Source organism: Felis catus, chromosome A2 (assembly GCF_018350175.1).
Source record: "Felis catus isolate Fca126 chromosome A2, F.catus_Fca126_mat1.0, whole genome shotgun sequence".
Lineage (NCBI taxonomy): Eukaryota > Metazoa > Chordata > Mammalia > Carnivora > Felidae > Felis > Felis catus.
Window position 1 is genome coordinate 115,121,365 of NC_058369.1, and position 21,581 is coordinate 115,142,945.

Below are 21,581 nucleotides of genomic sequence, written 5' to 3' on the forward strand. Positions count from 1 at the left end.
GAACCTGCTGGGAATTCATTCATTCTGTCTCTCTCTCTCCCTCTCTCTGCCCCTCCCCTGCTCACATGCACATGCATGCGTGTGCTCTATCTCAAAATAAACACTTTTTTAATGGTAAGAACAGAAGATGAAAAAGAAGAGAAAGCCATAATGAGCCAGACAAATAGAAAACACAAAACATCATGGCTTATTTAACCTAAATATAAAATTAGTTATCATTAAATATAAATGAATCAAATATTCCAGTTAAAGGATAAAGATTAAAAGGGTGTTTGGGTGGCTCAGTTGGTTAAGTGTCCAACTTCAGCTCAGATCATGAGTTTGTGAGTTCGAGCTCCCTGTTAGGCTCTGTGCTGATGGCTCAGAGCCTGGTGCCTGCTTTGGATTCTGTGTCTCCCTCTCTCTCTGACCCTCCCCTGCTCACATAATGCAGTACAGCTATAATATTTTTAAAATGCAACGTAGTTATACCTTAAAAGCTGGACAGAATATACTTTAAAACCTTAAAAAGAGTTTTGTCTCTCTCAAAAAAAATAAAAAATAAACATTAAAAAATTGTTTTAAAGGGATGGATAAGGATATACTATGCCAACACTGACCAAAAAGAATTCCTGTCACTAAACTACTATCAGACAAAATAGAGTTTAAAGAAAAACAAAAGAGCATTACTTAAAGTAAAACAGGATCTATTTCATAAGGACAAAGGGTCAATCCATGAGATAGATCAATCGATACATAGATAGTGTGTGTGTACATGTATTCTACCTAAAGATTACATAAAAGACACTGTACCCATCAATATCAAAATACACATACTTTTTTAAGCACATGAAACATTTGTAGGAACTGGCCAGTTAAAGGATCATATGGCAAATCTTACTTTCAAAGTATTGAACCCCACAGAGGATATTCTCTGACCTCAAGGCAATTAAGCTAAAAGTCAATAAGAAAAAAATCAGAAATTCCTCATATGTTTGTAAATTTTAAAATATGTTTATAAATAATCTGCTGGTCAAACCAGCAATCACAAAAGACATTATGAAATATTTTTAAACAAAGCATACCATAATTTGTTAGATGCAGCTGAAATACTGCTTAAAGAGAAATTTATACTTTAAATACAGATATTAGAAAAGAAAGGCTGAGTTTAATGAGCTAAGTTATCTATATTAAGAAGTTAGGAAAGGAACAGCAAATTAAACCCAAAGAAAATAGATGAAAAGTAATACTAAAGGTAAGAACAGTAATTAATGAGCTAGAAAAATGAAAATACAGTCAAAAGGCTTCATAAAGCCAAAATTTGGCTGTTTGGAGAAATAACTTGTGGCTTATTATACAGTGAAATACCAAACAGCAATGAAAGTCACCAACCCCAGGGCTAACTGAACAACATGGTTATTACAAAAATAATGCTGAACTGAAGACACAATAGAGTATATATGGTAGGATTGCATTTCTCCAACACTCAAATTCAATTTGAACTAAACTCAACCATATCATTTAGGGATGCCTACACCAGTGGTAGAACCACACAGAAAAGCAAGGAAAAGTGAGGCTCCTGGCTCCCTCTCATTGGGGAGGAGGGAGTGTGATTGGGAAGAGCTCCCTGAGGGACTTCTTAGGTGCTGGCTACTTCTTATGGTTTTCTCTTCTTTATATGAGGGGGTGGTTTCATGGATTTGCTTTATAATTATTTATTATAAGCATTCCTCATACATATGTGTTTTATGCACTTTCCTCTCTATGTACTATAGCTGGTAATTCAAAACACTTTTTAACAAAATCTACAGGGATTTTATATCAGATATTTTGAGACATTCTAATTGTCTATTACAGTTCTCTTAACCATTCAAAACACATCAGTTTCAATTTGAGTGATCTTACTCATATCGATAAGGCACAGCTTACATAAATCAAAAATCTTAGACTCAAGAGGTAGATCAAAGTTGCTCCTAAAACACATGTATCCAAGTGATAAATGTTATTAAGTAGTAAAATATATGTGTATATATTTCTTTAAAGAAAATATGGCAGTTAACTCAGAGCGAGTAAAATCCTGCTTGATGTGAATTTGCTAACTAAAAATACAGGCAACAGAGAAGCACATGGTTTTATTAAACACGTTAGGGGATTCTCAGGGCTTCTCTCTTGTTTTTGTTTCGTTTTGTTTTTAATTATTTTATTTTTCATTATGATAAGTGCATACTTTAATCCCCATCCCTTACCCCTCTCCCCCATCCCTCCACCTTCCTCCCCTCTGGGAACCATCAGTATGCTTTTTATAGTTTACAGTCTGTTTCTTTTTTTTTATTATTATTCAAGTTAGTTAACATACAGTGTAGTCTTGGCTTCAGGAGTAGAACCCTGTGATTTATCTGTTACATATGACACCTAGTGCTCATCTGAAAAGCGTCCTCCTTAATGCCCATCACCCATTTAACCCATCTCCCCACCCACCTCTCCTCCAGCAACCTCAGTTTGTTCACTGTATTTAAGAGTCTCTTACAGTTTGCCTCCCTCTCTGTTTTTCTTTGATTCAAAGCAGTCTTCATTCCCCTGAGTGACCACTAGGGAAATTTCCAACCATATCCCGTTTCTCTAGTCCAGCGATAGAGGCAGAGAAAGGAGCAAGGGGTTACACTGCAATCCATGCTTTAAAGGAAGTAACCTGGAGTGTAATGGAGTAATGTGGAAACAACAGCAACTCAAGCTGGGAAGCCAGAACAGCAGCATACAGTGGATGTCACCCTTGAGCAAAATCTGAGTACCAAGAGGAAGTTGAACTCGTAAGGAGGTTCGAGGGTGGAGATAGCTTTCTAAGTTGGGAGAATCATGGGCACAAAAGCCAGGAGGAAAGAGAAAGCATGGCTGCAAATAAGAAAATGCAGAGGTTGCAAAGTGCAAAAGTTAGAGTGGGAAGTAGGGAGGATGAAGCAAGTCCAAAGGGAGGTTCCCTCTTTCCCAGAAGGAACAGGGAGGGGAGGTGGGTCATCAGCTGTGCCCCTCTGTGGATTCCCAGCAGCAGGGACCCTATCCCTGCAGAGCTGTGAGCCAGAGCCTGCCTCAGCTGTTAACACAGGAATCCTCTCCTCTTCTTTCCTGACCACCCTTCCTCATTCTTGCCTTTTTGACATTCTCACCAAATTGGCACCTCATCCCCATCTATGGCAGCCACTGACAGCCCAGGCTTCCTGGTCTCTTCCTGCAACCCCCAGTGTGTCTTCTTTGTTTTAGCAGCTCTGTTGAAAGCGCTGTTCATCTGCTCCCACCACTCTCTCCCTGCTTGCATTGCTATATTTTCTTTCTTTCTTTCTTTCTTTTTAATTTTTTTTTAACATTTATTTATTTTTGAGACAGAGAGAGAGCATGAACGGGGGAGGGTCAGAGAGAGGGAGACACAGAATCTGAAACAGGCTCCAGATTCTGAGCTGTCAGCACAGAGCCCGACGCGGGGCTCGAACTCACGGACCACGAGATCATGACCTGAGCCAAAGTCGGCCGCTTAACCGACTGAGCCACCCAAGCGCCCCTCTTTCTTTCTTCTTTAATGTTTATTTTTGAGAGAGAGACAGACAGAGCCAGCGGGGAAGGAGCAGAGAGACAGGGGGACACAGAATCTGAAGCAGACTTCAGGCTCTTAACTGTCAGCACAGAGCCCAATGTGGAACTTGAACTCTGAATGGTGAGATCATGACCTGAGGTGAAGTCCGAAGCTTAACTGAGCCACTCAGGTGCCCCGCGTTGCATTATTTTCTATAGATGCTAACATGAGTTCAGATCCATCTTTGCCACCCTCCCCCAGAATATCCCTGGTATAGCAGCAGGGATTCCATGTCTAATCCTGCCTGCCTGCTTGCCTACCCACCCTCTTTTATGTATTCATGCATTCAAAATTTAATGAGCACCTACTATCTTTCAGGTGTTTTGCCAGGCACTGGGGATAAAGTGGTCAGAAGTTAGACGAGTTCTTAACTCTTCTGTTATTTAGGGCTAACAGACTTTAGACAATGAGTTATAACCCACTATGATGAGTTTCATGTGAGATGGGGCTGGGTGCTATACAGTCACCCCATAAGCCAATCTTGGAGGAATTACGGAAGGTCACTTAAGAGGTCCTCTGGAACCCAACGGCAGCATAAGGCACTGAAGAAGGACGTTAAAGTTGAACACACCATCTCCTGACACAGAATCCTACCCAGCAACCCACCCTAAAGCTGGAAGACTACTACCTTTGTCCTTCGCATCTTAGAGACCACTAGCCCTGTGGCCTGTTCCCAGGCCAGCCCCACTGGCCCCTAGCTGGTAGCAAGAACTTCTTAGGAGCTGACCTCTCACATTAAGAATTCTCTGGAATGTTTCCAGGTCTCCCATTTGGCCCATTCGGGAGACAGCATCTGGGCAGTGGTAGATTACCTCTGCCTGGCTGATCTCACTTCGAATTCAAATCACTAACCATAAGTGGTCCTCCAGCTGCCCCGACCTCATATGGCATTTCTCTTGTGCATTTACTTTCCCACTCTCCTGACTTCTCCTTTTTCCTGAAATCTTTCGCACCCTTACTATGCTGGTGACCTTGTTTCCTATGCCACTAGATACAAAAGCAGGGGCTCCTGGGTGGCTCAGTCGGTTAAGCGTCTGGCTTCAGCTCAGGTCATGATCTAGCAGTTTGTGGGTTTGAGCCCTGTGTTGGGCTCTGTGCTGACGGCTTGGAGCCAGGAGCCTGCTTTGGATTCTGTCTCCTTCTCAATTTGCCCCTCCTCCACTCATGCTCGCTTGCTCTCTCTTTCTCTCTCTCTCTCTCTCTCTCAAAAATGAATAAACATCTTTTAAAAAAATACAAAAGCAATGGAAGAGGACTTCCTTATTCCCATCACCACACCTGCCCACACCTGTGATCTACCTTCCTTCCTGTTCCTATGGGCTCCTGTCTGCTCCCAGAAAAGTCAACTCCTCACCACACCTCTCTACCCTCTCCAGGACATCTACCCCCTTTTTAAAAAGTGATGTCTCCTTATTATATTAAGGTTAAATTAAAAGGAAATATTTCATATAAAAGATAGGGGAAAATCACTTGAAATATTTATCCTAAGGGTTAAATCTAAGTTTGGAAGTAGAGGAGTCACATGGTTTCCATCAGGGACGGGACAGCTCCAAGGGGCCACTGAAGGGAGACAGACACGTCATAGGCTACAGGTGCAGATCCAATAGGACACTTGAGTCAGGAAGCCTGGTAGGCCCTGCAGCAGAACCTCCATGTAGTGGTCAATGTCACAGTAACACGCCAGAGGTTACCCAGAAACAGGGGAGAGCCAGCTATGGTATACTTGAGCACAATGCCAGCCATTAGTATCATATGTTAAATTATCAAACAAGCCATTATAGTGGTGAGGGACTCCTGGACACTAAAAGACCTTCTGAGCCCAGGCCATACAATTCTGTGCCTTCCAAGGACACATGGCAATTGATCCCAGTCATGGCTAGGTGGCTATCGTTGGTCTGGGAATTCATTCCCACACATCTACCGTGAGTGTGCCCATCCCTTCTAAAAAGAGAGCTTACTTTTGTACGAAGGGATGGGGGAGGGGACAGGAGGGAACTCTAGTTAGGACTATTACTTGCTATGGTCAATAAATAGGCTTCCAATTAAAGAGTCCAGAGGTCAAGAGTATCCTATCATATCGGTCTCATGCAGGTTGAGGAGAAAGTAGAAACTAGAGCAGTTACTGAAAGCTTTCAGTTTTCTCTTTCCTGATTAAGCCTGATAACTCAGACTGAACTGGGGCTTTTCATAACAGGCAGACACATCCTTCCTGCACGAACAAGAGAACATGTGGCCCACCTATTATAGGGCCTTGCATATAGAGAACACTGGATCAACTCCAGCTTATGATATAATAAGGCAGTATGTATTCTATTCTGCTGTATAATGTCCTTCACAAGGAGAACAACCTTTAAAAGTAGACTGTACATTGAAATTTATTACCAAACTTGAAAGTGAAACAAAAGATAGTTTTCATGTATGGTTAAAACGTTTCTATTGCACTGGGCTGAAAAGAACGTGAGCAGAAAGACAAGAAACCTAAAGTCTTTTTTTAGATACCATTCATCTTTCTCTTAAACAGCAACATGATAAAGAGTCAGTTTTAGTTTTACTTTCATCTAAAATCGTTTCTGTTCCCTAGAAAAAAGAGCCATTTCCCCTCTAGAGAAAAGGGGCATCTGTTCAACAAATGGAAAGTAGCTGCCATTTTCCCTTTTTCTTGTTAGGAGAACATCAACTTTGTTCAGGGAGACAGCGCATCCATAGCCAAGGGGATGAATCACAACGGACCGTGTTATTCACTGTGATGCTCTTTCCTAGACTCCCTGTAGCTAGGATTGGTCTCTGACTGTTCTAGCTACTGAAGTGTAAGCAGAAGTTTTGGGGGGTGGAGGGTGCAGGGGGGCTTCTGGGAGAGATTCTGTGTTCTGATAAAAGAGGCAAATGCAAGAGGCCTGAGACTGTGGCTATGATGCTTAGAGCTGCAGCAGCTGCCTTGCAGTCATGCACTGACAGTCTCAGAAACCAATCGGCTGACGGTGACAAGGCAGCCTGGCAGCTGGGATCTTGCTGGCATCACTGAGTTGCTCGGCCACCCTTGAAGGGATGACTTCAGGACTTCTTATGTAGTAAGGAATTAAATGTTCTTGAAGTCTCTGTCAGTTGCGTTTTCTTTTACTTGCAGCCAGAAACATTTCCAAATGATACACAGACCTTCAATTGCAGGTTCCATGACTGCCCACATACCTGGTATCTAAATTTAACTATTGCTAATATTTACCACATTTGTTTTATCTCTGTGTGTATGTGTATCTTCAATATATGCTGAAAATAAGTTGTCATAGATCATAACACTTTAACCCTTCAGTACATGTCTCCTGAAAATAACCACATTTTCCTTCATGGCCACAATGCTGCTATGTCTCCTAAAAATAATACCAATGCTCTGAGAGCTAATTCATACTCGGTTTCTCCCATTTCCCCCCAAACACCTTGTAGTTGGAGAAAACTTCCATTTAAATGGTACAAGTGCAACTTGAGATTTTGTTTTACTTTTTCTTCTTCTTTGAATAAAAAAGATTCCCCACTCCCTTCCCCTTATAAAAACGAAGTTTCACTCTCCAGCCCATTATGGCTTCCAAGACCAGGAGGGTCCCTGAGAACATGTGAATAAAGCTTTGGAGACTATAACCAATCACCTAAAAGCCTCAGCCAAAGGTGCATTAAGAATTCCCATTTGGAAGCTTATTTCAGACTGAGTTCCTGGTGAACTAATGTTCTTGTCAATTGGTGAGGCAAAGGACTCGGACATTTAGTGTGGAGTAAAACGTCCTCTTTCTGAGGCAAAGCTGCTCTAGTTTGGGGACCTAACTTTAGGCCCTCCTACTCGCCCCCCCCCCATTTGACCCTACACATCCACTCCACAACTCACATGTAACTAAAAAAAATGGACAGGAGATGACATTTTTTACCCACAACGGTGGTAATAACAACATTAATTGTGTAGTTGAACTATCAACACTCTAAAAACATAATTAGAAAAAATTAAGATTCACCCACACTCTGGAAGAGACAGATGAGAAAACAAAGCTAATTGTTTTGTGACATTTAAATTAGTGAAATCAATTGAGATTTTTGTAGAACACTGTTATGTAAAAGGACAAATGTTGCTTATCTTTGCTGATTTTCTTAACCTCCCATTTTAATTGAAACCACTCTGCTCAGAAGAAGTATGCAATTTCAGACTGATGATGTGAATGCAACAGTGTTCCCCCCCACCCCCACAGAGGCGATGTGACCCCTTTCTCAAGGAGAGCTAAGGGGATGTCTAACCAGAGACTTACCCAAATGACTCTCCTCTCTTTTCATTCCTCAGGGGCTTGCATATTTAGTCAGCTTCCCCTCATCTCTAAGCTTTCAGTGACGTTTAATTCTCCATTACTATGTACTGCAAGAAAAAGATTTCAAATATTGAAAAATACATTTAAACTACTGTACTATGGTCATAAACTGGAAGAAGTTAATGTGCTTTAACTTACTTCCAATTGGATTCCTCTAAAACCATTAATATTTCATTTATTTCAATGGCAGAGAGTTAATTGTGTAATCTATTAGGGCTTTATTGCATACAAAAAAAGTCATAGCAACTGCTCTTGACAGAAGCTTATTATTAATGTTCAAAACCAATTATTTGGGGGGAAATATTCAGCCAACTATAATCAGAGACTCAAACTTATCACACACACACACACGGTTAAAGCTATGTTTAACTAAATTATCTGTGTTGCCATTCAACTCAAGAACAACGGTGTAAATAATTTGTACTCCTTTAACATGTTAGTTTTCCAACTTTAATTTTTCAAAAGGGCAAATTTATTAAGCTTGGTATAACTAAAGCAAATCATTAATAAATGCTTTGATACATTTTCACGATCATATATCCCCAAGAGCAAACGCTTGCTTCTGAAAATGACTATTTTACTTCTAACGAGAGTTTTAAAAAGGAAGGAATTTCTAGAACTTCAACATTTTGCTTACCGAACAGAGACAGCAGGAAGGTTTGGATCTTTCAGTGGACTCCCCACGGCGTTATAGAAAGGTGAATTACAAAGCACTGTGGGAAGAGCTTCTGATTCCACATGGGCATTGCTACTGTGGACCACTTTGAGCACAAACGTGCTGGAGGTGCAAACGTTCCCTGTGGGCTGTTGAAAGGGAGGCCGGCAGTTTCTGCCACCTGTGACCTTGCAGCACGATATGCTCTGGCAGGGGCCCTTCTGGGTCCCCTCACTGGGAGAAGCAGACACACCACGTCTCTTGCCTCAGCTTGGACAAGGACAAGAGATGCCCAAAACATTCCTGTGGACACATGCAGGAACCTGGGATAAGATGCACTAACACCCATTAAGATTCTTAAAGAAGAAAGTTTTGTATTGCACTTTAAAATAGGTCATAAATCGCTTAGAGGCAAACAAGAGCTGGCCCTCTGCAGAGTTCAGTGGGTGTGAGCCTGAACAGGTCACACCTGGCAACAGGTCTGCAGATTGCCTCCATGCTAGAGAATGCCCCTCAGGGCTCTGGCCCCCCACACCTTTCTCCTTCCAGGCTTTGAAGCATTGATGCCCATCTGTGGTGCCTCCTTCCCTCAGCAAACTGCTGGCCAGGCCCTGCACAGATCAATCCAATAAAGGTTAATGCCAAGCATAAGTTTGGGGCTGGTCCTCCTAGGTTGACTCACCCTCTTTCCAACAGCAATGCCAACCTAACCAAAAGGATTCCATTTTTTAATGAGCATTTCAGGAATCAGGCTTTTCTTTTGGGTGGAGAAGGGTAGGATTGGGAGGTTTCTGATTCTTTGGTTTATAATGTAATGAGTAACATTCAGTTGCAGCTGTGGCCCAACAAAATCTTTTTGTGTGTTTTTTTCAGTCCCAAGACCTTAGAGCACTGGGTAGACTTGAAGTTCTAATTTACTTCGGTAATGAGCTAAAATACCTCTCTCAGATAGGCTCAGATTCTCGAACCCGCCTCCATGTTTAGTCCATACATCTTGTTTGCAGTTAATGGCAGACAGTTGGTTGAGAAATCTAAGATAACAAAGCTTTTACTTTATAAAGCTTCTACCAAAGGATGCCAAAAAGATATCTTAAAACATTCAATCTGACAAATTCCAGATAAATTATTTAAATTTTGCTGCAAATGCTTCAGCCTAAAATAAATGGCTTTGCTTGTAGAAATGTGTATGGTACCACACATTTGTCAGAGCTCTGCAGCCGTCTGAAAGTGCTGTAGTCCTGGCCACTGGAAAGCTCGGCTGGCTGAAAGTCCTGCAGCCTGGCAGGGTGTGACCTAAACCCCTTGAGGGCAGGGCTCACACCCACTGAACTCACCACCCTTTCTCAGGTCCCAGGCTCAGGGCCAGGCACAGAGCAGGCACTCAAGAAACGAGCTCAGGGGCGCCTGGGTGGCCAGGTCAGTTAAGCGTCTGACTTCAGCTCAGGTCATGATTTCACAGTTCATGAGTTTGATTCCCACATCGGGCTCTCTGCTGTTAGTGCGGAGCCTGCTTCAGATCTTCTCTCCTCCTCTCCCTGCCCCTGCTCTCTCTCTTTCAAAAATAAACATTTTTTAAAAAATGAGCCCATGGGGTGCCTGGGTGGCTTGTCAGTTAAGCGTCAGACTTCGGCTCAGGGCATGATCTCACAGTTTGTGGGTTCGAGCCCCGCATCAGGCTCTGTGCTGACAGGTTAGAGCCTGGAGCCTGCTTCGGATTCTGTGTCTCCCTCTCTCTCTGCCCCTCCCCCACTCACCCTCTGTCTCTCGCTCTCAAAAAATAAATAAAACATTAAAAAAATTTTTAAAAAAGAGCCCATTTACCGTATTCACAAGTGTAATACAATAGCAATATACATACATAGCATGCACATAAGTGTATTCATGTGTATTTAAACAAAGATTCCTGTGACTTACCTCAAATTGTCTATGATAAATTAGAAATGCTTTGGTCACAAATAGAGAAATAATGAAATAATTCCCAAGGTTTGGACAAAAGTGGGGGCGGGGAGAAAACGGTTCCTTATTTGGCATAAGACGACCAGCTTCCTGAAGAGTAGCTTTCTCTACATAAACTATAAAAAATCACTTCAAAACTTACCACTTGATGGCTTTTCATACCTTTAAGGAACAAAACTGATATAAATAGAGTCAATATTTAAAAAAAAAAAAAAGGAAAGCAGTTATTCACTGACCCCTCCTCATCCCCCCGCCCCAGGAATTTAGCCCTTCTCTCTTTTCAAAGCTGTTTTTTTGTTGCTGCTGTTTTAGGTAAGAGGAGTTGGCAATGGAGAAATTGTGAGGCTTGTATATGATAGTAGATGACATTTTACTCTCCAAAGGAGACTATTTTTCCCCTCATTATGCATTGCCTGATAGAATTATTCACTTGATGTAGTAACACAGCGCCAATTGAAACCTTAAATTAAAAGGCTCAAAGGAGCACAAGGAGGAAGCAGTGGAAAATCAGACTACACAGAAGGTCTCTCCAAAGGCAGGCACATTCTAATTCAGACCAAGTAAATTTTCCAACCTGGAGGCACTCCTCCCACAAGATGCTGGCGGTGGGCGTTTCTCCAAGCACAAGAAGGCTAACACCTGTGCCTGAGCACGGACTCAAGTCAAACTGTCTGGGTTCTGGCCCAGCCTCCTCCACTCACTAGCCAGGTGTCTGCAGTCAGGTTCCCTGATCTCTTCAAGCCTCAGTTTCTCACCTCTAAAATGGGGATAACAATAGTACTTACCTCAGAGTGATGTTAATAAAGATTTAAAAAGAATGATAACGCATCAAGGCGCATAGCTTCCAGGATAGAGTTAGTGTTCAAAAGAGCATAGCTATCGTCACTTATCATTACAAGTACTTGCATATTCAATTATCATCATCATCATTATTATTATATTCAAGGAGTTTGGCTAAACCTGAGGTAAAGGTGTGAAAGGACAACCATCATGAGGAGGAAGGTAATGTGTAGTTCTGAGGAAAATAAAATTCACACTCCCTCACTTCGCCCCATATCAGACCATCAGCCCTAAAACTTTGGGATTAATCAGGGTGCCTGGGTGGCTCAATCGGTTAAGCGTCCAACTTCGGCTCAGGTCAGGATCTCACGGTTCGTGGGTTTGAGCCCCCTGGAGGGCTCTATGCTGACAGCCCAGAGCCTGGAGCCCGCCTCGGATTCTGTGTCTCCCTGTCTCTCTGCTCCTCCCCCCGCCCTCCCCCCGCTCATGCTCTGTCTCTCTCAAAAATGAAAAAAATAAACATTAAAAAAATTTTTTAAACTTTGGGATTAATCTAGGCCTTCCACCGGGATAAAGGTTAACACAGTGAGTCCCTCTGAGCATGATCCGTGGTGGTAGAAACAAAGCCATCAGGGTGACATGGGGTATAGCAAAACAATGCAGCTTTACTTTGGAATTAATTCTTAAATAATTACTCCCTAAATAGTCACTCCTCAGAAAAATTCAAACAATACAGATAAGGAAAGACAAACTTTCCTTTGACCGCTATCCCCTACTTCTAGAGTTCTCCCCTGAGGTAATTACTGTTATCAGAATGGAATGCATCCTTCAGATTTTGTCCACAGAAAATACGCTACTCGTTTTGGTTCACTTAAATGGACTCCTACTCTATGTAACATTTGGCAACTGCTGTTTTCATTCAATAATGTCTAGAGGTGTTTCCATGTTAGCATGTATAAATAGTTCTACCGTTTTCATTCTTCTCAGCGTGTATCTATCCCTAATAACTGAATGGATTGCTTTAACAGGTTTGATGACAGCCCATCTCTTGCCCCCTTCTGTCTGTTCTTTGTGGGAGACATGACCCTAGCTCGAGAGTCTGGAGATTTGTTCTTTGATTCTAGTACTTCCTTAAGAGTTTATTTTTTTAAATGTTTATGTATTTTTGAGAGAGAAGGAGAGACTCAGAATCTGAAGAGGCTCCAGGCTCTGCATTGTCAGCACAGAGCCCAATGTGGGGCTCGAACTCATGAATGGTGAGATCACGACCTGAGCCGAAGTCAGATGCTTACCCAACTGAGCCACCCACGTGCCCTGGTTCTAGTACTTCTAACTAGAAGTAAGACCTTGAGATAATCATTAAAGCACTCTGAATTTCAGGTCCCTTATCTACCAAATGAGAAAATTGAAATACATGAGTTCTATTTTCCAACACAGCTACAATAATCAGTGTTTGGGGTACTGAGACAGAAAAGCTGTGTCTCCACCGCTGTGGAGAATGTGTCAGAATAAGGAAAGTTGTGGGGGTGGGCAAAAGCTGATGATTTCTGAAGAGTTTCTTCCTGCAAATAAGTATATGCTTTCCACAAAATTAGGTCCATTCTTAAACTAAAGTCTGGTTTTCCTCGTTCTTTTAATATATGCATAGTATTTGATTATTTATGGGCTTTGTTTGATATTACAAGAGTCGAGATATTTTTGAGTAGTCATGGATACATAAGTTAGTCTGGTAGAATTTTGTTGAAAGTATGTGCATCTAGGCTGGTTATTGGGGATGGAATTAGGATGTGAGAGGGCAGGTTTGGTGAAGTGAGTACTAAAAGGGAGAGATCTGAGTGCCCTAAAAAGGTTTGTGCATTTAGTCAACATTTAATGAACACCAACTATGTCCACTGGTGAGAAGATTAAAAACAAAGAACCAAGATGGTTAGCCTTTGGCTTCTCGAGTCTTAGCCCATGCCTGTTCCCCACCTGAAGGGTGTCTGCCTTATGGAGTACTTTCCTGGCTCTCCAGTCCTTCACCAAGGTACTTTGCTCCTGGATTGTTCAGATGAGACCTTAACTGCTGCTTGTCAGCATGTCTTTTTAATGAGGTTCCCTTCAACCCCACCATTGATGTTTAAATCAGTAGAGAGGGGTGGTTAACAATAACCATTGTATTACTATGAGTGTTACGGGGATATATAAAGAAATGATCATGATTGACACCAAAAAGAAAGATGATTTCACTAGGAAACACAAAACCAGAACCTGTTATGGCATGGATGGGCAGTGATAGAATTTGGAGTGCATAAGGAGGTTGAATATGAAGACTGTGTTAGAGGAGCTGGAGAGGAAGACTCAGCAAACCATCACCTACCTTTTCCCTTTATCCTCTGAACTGCTGTGGGTTGTAAAGACTTGGGGTGTCCTTAGTATGACCCGTGCCACAATGCCTGGTGCTGAGCCCTCAGGGAAGCTAAGTTCTGCTCCTTTGCCCCCCCCCCCCCAGCCCCTCTGATATTCTGTTGGACCAGCTCACATCCCCAACCACGTCCCCACTCTCTAGGTGTAGTCCCAGAACTCCAAGACTGGGGTCTCTGGAACTTACTTCTTACTTTATTCCCAGGATCAGCCTTGTCTATGGAGTTAGAGATACAAAGTGCAGAACCTGTCAACCCCATCTTGTTCTCTAGTTGACTAGGGAATTCATTGCTTAGCCTCCAGCGCTTAGACTCCTTACATGAAGCAGTTACAGTTAAGTGGGCATTGGAATAAGCCTTCATTTTTTTTTCCCCCACAGAATGCTAAACATCAATTCATGAAAACCTAAGCAAACCTTCCCTTCCTCCAACTCCCACCACCATCCCCCCAGCCTCCTCACACTATTCACAACAGTTTAGAGGCTGCAAGATCGAGGCTAGTCTTGAGTAAAACTATAAGGTAGCCCCGTGCCTGGATGGATTTGGAGCCCCCTTTCCCTTGCAGTGACTTGCCTCTGCTGTCCCACTGCAGAAGATCCCTGAGCCTCACCAGTCATCACAGGCCCTTCCCAGAGTCCTTGGTCATGTCTGGACCACCAAGAAAGGATGGCCCAAACATGTATTCTCATCTCCCAGCCTTGGGAATGGAGGCCTGCCCTATACCCCCAAGGGAGTGCCATTGTAGAAGAGGGTCCTTGGAGGCCAACAATGTTTTTAAAAATTTTGTCTTTAATTGTATATTTCAAATACTATGGGGTGAAAAGAGGTTGGAGTTTTTTTACGTGGTGGAGCATTTCAAATCTTCCCATATTACCCTGCTAATAATGGAAATTCATTATTCTATAAATTTCCCTGCTATCTCTTTTTGTCCTTAGAATTTGAGGGCTAAAATCAGGGAGTGAAATTGCTCTCTGCCTATAGTTCAGCAAGATAGAATAGACTGCAAGCTATAAATGATCTTTTATGTAAACTGAAAAGTTTAATTGTGAGCAAGTTAAAACTGGATTATAGGGACACTTTGGCAAAAATACTCGGGACTTTAAAAAGTAGTCATTAAAACTACTATGTCTGTGTTAGGCTGAAATTCTCAAAAATATTCCATACAGATTGCTTACGTACAATGCACTCCTGATAAATCATTCCTTTCGTGATTTATCATGAAAAAGCTTTTACTGGCTTAATCTTGATATTTCCTTTATAAGTGAAAATGCTTGAATTATTGAAAACAAATTTCATTTTGGATAGTTAAGCATGCTGTTTCTATTGCATGGGTGTGCATGTGTATTTAATAATCTCTTTAGAATTGCAGTTCATTTCCTCTGTGACTAAGTAGAGCATTCTAAGTATGGTGGAAAGATGGGTATGTGAAACTGAATAAATGTCTAATGTGATTTCTTCCTCATTTTTATTCACTTGCAACCCTTTCTACAGTACCGCTCTCTGTTAAAATTTAGTTCTATTTGAGGCATTTATATGGAAATGCTATCTTGCCAAGACATCTTCAGAGGTGCTGTAGGGAAATTGCAGAAACAGAAAAGCTCTGCCAATAGTCCAACAAGTGCTGAAGCCCACCACGTCATCCTTCTGGAAGCCCAGACCCCTGAATCCCACAGGTGTGTGGGCCACCTCAAGTCAAAGGCTTTCCTTATGCCTTTAACCCTCCCTGTGAACTGCTTTGCATTTTTGTCTTAAACCCTATGTGACATTCAGGCATTCTTACCACTTTTTTTCCCTCACATAAACTTTTTTTTGCCCCTAACAGTGAGGCAAACAACCCTGAAAAGTTTTGGAAGCATCATTTCCATATTGCAAGTCCTCACATTGCATCGGCTAAAATCCAGTCCTTGCTTCTTAGCTAGTCATTGTGATTTAGATCTCTCGTGCACACTGCTATTCTTCTAAACAGTGACATGCGGGAGACAGTGTAGGGCAAAGATATCTCCAAACACCAGCAAGGTAGAGAGGCTGTTTTTATTGTTTTGATTTCCTTTAGGTTGTGCACTCTGTGATATCCAGCTAGAGGAGCTCTGTGGTTAATATTATATTTGAAATGAAAAAGATTCCAAGTTCTTCAAAATTTGCATTTGCAGAGGCTGTCTTCTTTAATTTTTATATTTTAAAGGCAATCTTCTGACAACTAAGATCATGCTTAAATCGGCTTTGCAAATTCCAGCAAGAAACTGGGTCCACATCACTTGAGACTCTATTCTGTCGGCTTCCCTTGCTTCCCCCTGGTGAAAAAAATAAACCATTCTATTTATTTATTTTTTTTTAAGTTTCTGTATTTATTTTGAGAGAGAGGGAGGGAGAGAGAGCTCAAGCAGGAGACGGGCAGAGAAAGAGGAAGAGAGACTCCGGAGCCAGCACAGAGCCCGACACAGGTCTCAAACCCACAAACTGTGAGATCACGACCTGAGCTGAAACCAAGAGTCAGATGCTTAAGTGACTGAGCACACCCAGGTATCCCAAGATAAACCGTTTTAATATTTTATATAATTAAAAAAAATTAAGTATTCAATATAGAGCTAGCTAGGCTCCCTAGGGATTATGGTATGGAAGGAGAAAGGGACAAAAAGATACAATGTCAAGAACTGAAAGGGGAAAATTCATAAATTGAATATAACTCTAAAGCAATAGAACAAAGCAAAGATAAATGGGCAGACTGCAATTCTGGTTTGGTTATTTTTTAACTAAGCCTGAATTAATTTGTTCAAAATCACCCCTACAGAGCTATTTTAAGGGCACACAGCTCCCAGTTGCAATAACTCCTTTAATATAACAATTAAGGACCAAGGCGGAAGCATACAGCTATCTAACAAAGTGCACAGCCCAGAAAGAGAAATGGGCTTTAGTTCTAGTTTATCTGCAGACTCCTAACTTGAAGTCTGTGAAAGTGTCTTCACTTTAGTTTTGCCTTTTGTACAAGTCTCTCTTGTTGAATGGACTCAACCAACCAATCAATCAATCAATCAATAAGGAGTTCCTCTGAACATCCCTTGGAGAGAGGAGAAGAAAGGCCTTGTTCTGTTCCTATCTCCCATCCTAAGCTTCTCTGCCATCTGTAGTTTTTTTTTCTTCCCGAAGAAGAGTCTTCTCTGACATTCTTGGGAGTTCACAGTGCAAATCTACCCCTTATTGGCTCCGAATATGTGGCAATAAACTTGACTTCTCTAAGCCACATGTATTCAACAAATATTGAGTTACTATATGCCAAGCAATTTTCTAAAGGGTGAGCAAGACAAAGTCCCCACCTACCAAATTCCCATTCTTATGAAAGGAAGAACAATGAGCAGATGGATAAAGAAACAGTCTTTATAACGTCAAGTGACACCAAGAGTTGTGAAGAAAAGTAAAACAGGATGATGGGAAGAGAGTGAAAAAGGGAGGCAATTTTAGAGAAAGCCTTCAGGAAAGGGCTCTCTCAGGTGTCAGGTTGGGTCAAAGGCTAAATACATGAAAGGACTGTGTCCTATCTTGGGGAAAGAACATCAGACAGGAACAAGCTTTGAAGTAGGGCAAGGAGCTGTTATGGCTGCAGAGAGGTCCATGTGAATCAGAGGATGAAGACAGGGAGGGGCGTGGGGCAGCATATGTGTGCCCCATGGGCCATGGTGGAACTTTAGATTTTATCCAGTGACAGGAAGTAATTGGAGAGTCTTAACAGAGGAGTACTATGATCTGATTTCATGTTATAAACATGGCTCAGATTGATTTTGTGGAGAATGGACTACATGGGAGTAACCATGGAAGTAGAAAGACCAGAAAGGAAGTTATAGTAATGGCTACAGCAAGGGATGATGGTAGCTCACTCTTCCATAACATGAGGACAATTGTAGCAACAACCACATGGTGCCGTTGGGAGACTGAAATCAGATAATATATGTAAGTGGCTTACCACAGCACCTATTACAAAGCAATAACTCGATGTTAGCATTATTGTTGTTATCATGATTATTTTGGGGTGATTCTTCTAACCCAGTTGGTAGCTCCTTTTCTAAACTTTGGCACTCCTTTTGCTTAAAGGATTTCAAATACTCCTTTATCCCCTCTAATCATGTCCTCCTGTGTCCTAGAGCAGCCTTGCAAACAAGAGGGTATATGTGTTGGGTCAAAGATGTTCAAAATGCTTTATCAAGGCTGTTTTTATTCATTGTGGTTGTCAGTCCTGCCATTTATGATGACAGAGAAGCAGCCTGGGGGAGAGCTCTGGAACAGTGTTGCTTCCCAGGGGGCATCTGGCAACGTGGAGGCCATATCTGGATGTCATAATGACAGGGGGACAGTGCTGGCACTTAGTGGGTGAGGTCCGACAAAGCTAAGTAACAGAACCCTACACAATAAACGATTTCCTACCCAAATGGCCCACGCAGTCCCTCTAGGAAACACCAAGGTGGCAGGAGAGTATCCATGAAAACTGTATGCAGCCCAACTCCAGGAAGATTGTGCAAAGGCAGGGAGAGGGGCCTGAGGATGCTGGGGTAGAGGACAGAGTATTGCGTTGAGGAGCCAATTCCGGTTTCAACCTGAACAATTCAAGTCATGTGAATTGAAATTTTTCATTCATTGTTGGACCTCAGCTTCCTTTTTCATAAAGTTGGCGAATTCCTTGGAAGGTTAAGGAAATTCAATAAGATTACGCCTGTGTAAGCATTTATTAAATTGTAAACCATCATGAGGCTCAACAACCTGTCTCTCTGCACGCATAAGTTGTTAATGAGATAGAAAATACAGTCTCTGCCCTAGATAATTTATAATTCAATCATCATTGATGAAGAGCTGTAAGCTTCCATTAGAGAAGAAAGTAGGAAATGTGTTTTCAAAATCACAGGCCTGGTTTTCACAAGCCAAACATTTTATATTTAATTAAACTTTGCAAATGCCAATGCTTTTGTCCCCCCATTTAAGCTTATTTACTTATTCAAGCTTATTTACTGTTACTTACAAGTAACACTGTTTGTAACACCTACCTTCTTTTAAAAATGGGAAAGGAAACGACCCACTGGCACAAATTAAGCTTTTTTCCTGCTTTGTTTTTGTTTTAACTATGACTGTCTCCTATATGACAAAATAATCTCATTGGAAAGAATTCTGATCCACTAGGATAAATTTGATCTTTTATCAAAATTTATTTTTATAGTCAGAAAATAGCTGTTTATACGCATCCATTCATTGTTCACTCACTCATTAATAGATTATAATTATTGTCTGCCATTGGCCAGTTTTTTGCGCACTTTGTTCCAAAAAAAAGTTTTTTTTAATGTTTATTTATTTTTGAGAGAGACACAGAATGCGAGTGGGGAAGGAACAGAGAGAGAGGGAGACACAGAATCCGAAGCAGGCTCCAGGCTCCAAGATGTCAGCACAGAGCCCAACGTGGGCTCGGGCTCGAACTCAGGAGTTGTGAGATCATGATCTGAGCCGAAGTCAGACGCTCAACCAACTGAGCCACCCAGGCGCCCCTGGGCACACTTTGTTCTAAATGTCACTCGTAACCCAAACAAACAACACTGGGAACAGGAAGTATAGTGCCAACAAATACTAAAAGCTAGAGTTTGTATAGTACTTTGAAGAGGATAGCTTTCCTTAGTAAAACAATTACTAATAACAAAAATTAACAAAAAAAGAATTGTGTTAAAATGTACTGAGATTAAACATTTGGCAAATCAGGTATATTATATAAGATTAATCACTGTGGCAGGTGCTGACTCTTGTTTATCCTATATTCACTCCCCTTCGTTCCTGCTAGAAAACACCAGTTTATTCAGGTAGCAGGTAGAGACCCCTCGATTTCAGTGTAGATGGATTGCCCTTCCATTTCCAGAATATGAATTTTAATTTGTCTAATCTAGTCACTACCCGTGGACAATGATTGCTTATAAATGGGCAGAGATGAGGGGCGCCTGGGTGGCGCAGTCGGTTAAGCGTCCGACTTCAGCCAGGTCACGATCTCGCGGTCCATGAGTTTGAGCCCCGGGTCAGGCTCTGGGCTGATGGCTCGGAGCCTGGAGCCTGTTTCCGATTCTGTGTCTCTCTCTCTCTCTGGCCCTCCCCCGTTCATGCTGTCTCTCTCTGTCCCAAAAATAAATAAAAAACGTTGAAAAAAAAATTTAAAAAAAAATGGGCAGAGATGAAAACCAGTTTTAGTCAATGAGATATAAATAGACATCTGAGGTGGGTTTCCAGGATAGCTTTTGATCCACTGTATTAAAACAAACTCTGATTAGGGATGTATATTTTAATTTCAAGAGCAACGACTAAAAATAGTAATAACATAAAGGAGTACAGCCTAAATGCAAGCAGATAAATTAAAATGGAATACTAAGAAAAATTTTTAAAAAGCAAAAATCTGAGAACAGAAGAACAAAAAAACAGGCTACAAATGATGAGATGACAAAATGATAGATCTAACTCTAACCATGTCAATAATTACATCAGGTTTATGATCTAAACACATCATATAAAAGGTAAAGATTGGCAGAGTGAATAAAAAAGCAAGACTCAACTATATGCTCCCTACAAAAGGCACACTTTAAACAAAAAGCTATAAAGAGGTTTAAAAGAAAATAGAATTTTTAGGGGCACTTGGGTGGCTCAGTTGGTTTAGCATCCGACTTCAGCTCAGGTCATGATCTCACAGTTCGTGAGTTCAAGCCCCACATCGGGCTCTGTGCTGACAGCTCAGAGCCTGGAGCCTGCTTTGGATTCTGTGTCTCCCTCTCTCTCTGCCCTTCCCCTGGTCATGCTCTGTCTCTCTCTGTCTCAAAAATAAATAAAAACATTAAAAAAAAAGAAAATAGAATTTTTTAAAAATGTGAATGAATTCTAAAATAATGTTTAAGCAACCCAGGCTAAGTAAAAAAAAAAATATAAATAAAAACAGAAGAAACTGATAGAAAACAAATAGAATGGCAGACTTAAGCCACAACATATCGATAATTACAGTAAATGTAAATGGTGTAACACATACCAATTAGAAGACAAAGATTGGGGGGCAACTGGGTGGCTCAGTCAGTTAAATGTCCAACTTTGCATCAGGTCATGATCTCATGGTTTGTGGGTTCAAGCTCCACATTGGGCTCTGTGCTGACAGCTCAGAGCCTGGAGCATGCTTTGGATTCTGTGTCTCCCTTGCTCTCTGCCCTTCCCCTGCTCATGCTCTGTCTTTCTCTCCCTCCCTCCCTCCCTCTTTCTCTCTCTCTCTCTCTAAGATAAATAAACATTAAAAGAAGAAGAAGAAGAAGAAGAAGAAGAAGAAGAAGAAGAAGACGACAAAGATTGGCAGAGTGAATTAAAAAACATGATCCATCTATATGCTGTCTACAGTGGGTGCAGAGCATTGGATAAAGGCCAGAAATGCTGTTAAACACCCTACAATGTACAGGATAGCTCTTACCTCTCCCACAAAGAATTATTGGAGCCAAAATTCAATAGAGCTGAGGTTGAGAAGCTCTGAGCTACAGTAATCAAGACAGTTTGTTATTGGCAAAGATGTAGTCATATAGACCAATGCAACAGACTACAGTCCATAAAGAGAATAATACATATATGGTCAGCTGTTTTTTTGAGTGCCAAAGTAAGTAAATGGGAAGAGGAAAATCTTGGGATTCCTGGGTGGCTCCTTTGGGTGAGCATCCGAGTCTTGATTTCGGCTCAGGTCATGATCACAGGGCCATGGGATCAAGACCCACATCCAGCCCCACACTCAGCATGGAGCCCGCTTAAGATTCTCTGTCTCTCTCTTCCTCTGCTCCTCTTCCCCACTTGCACTCTCTCTCTCATTCAAATTA

The 21,581-nt window shown here is 41.6% G+C and overlaps 1 protein-coding gene across 1 annotated transcript in view; it reads right to left on the minus strand.

Moving 5' to 3' along the window:
* Window positions 1-15,893: 15,893 nt before the first annotated feature.
* FAM126A (family with sequence similarity 126 member A) overlaps window positions 15,894-21,581 on the minus strand; it is a 134,753-nt gene continuing 129,065 nt past the window's right edge. The window contains exon 13 of the transcript XR_006594273.1: window positions 15,894-16,025. The gene's annotated coding sequence lies outside the window, so the exon portion shown is untranslated. The remainder of the gene's footprint in view (window positions 16,026-21,581) is intronic.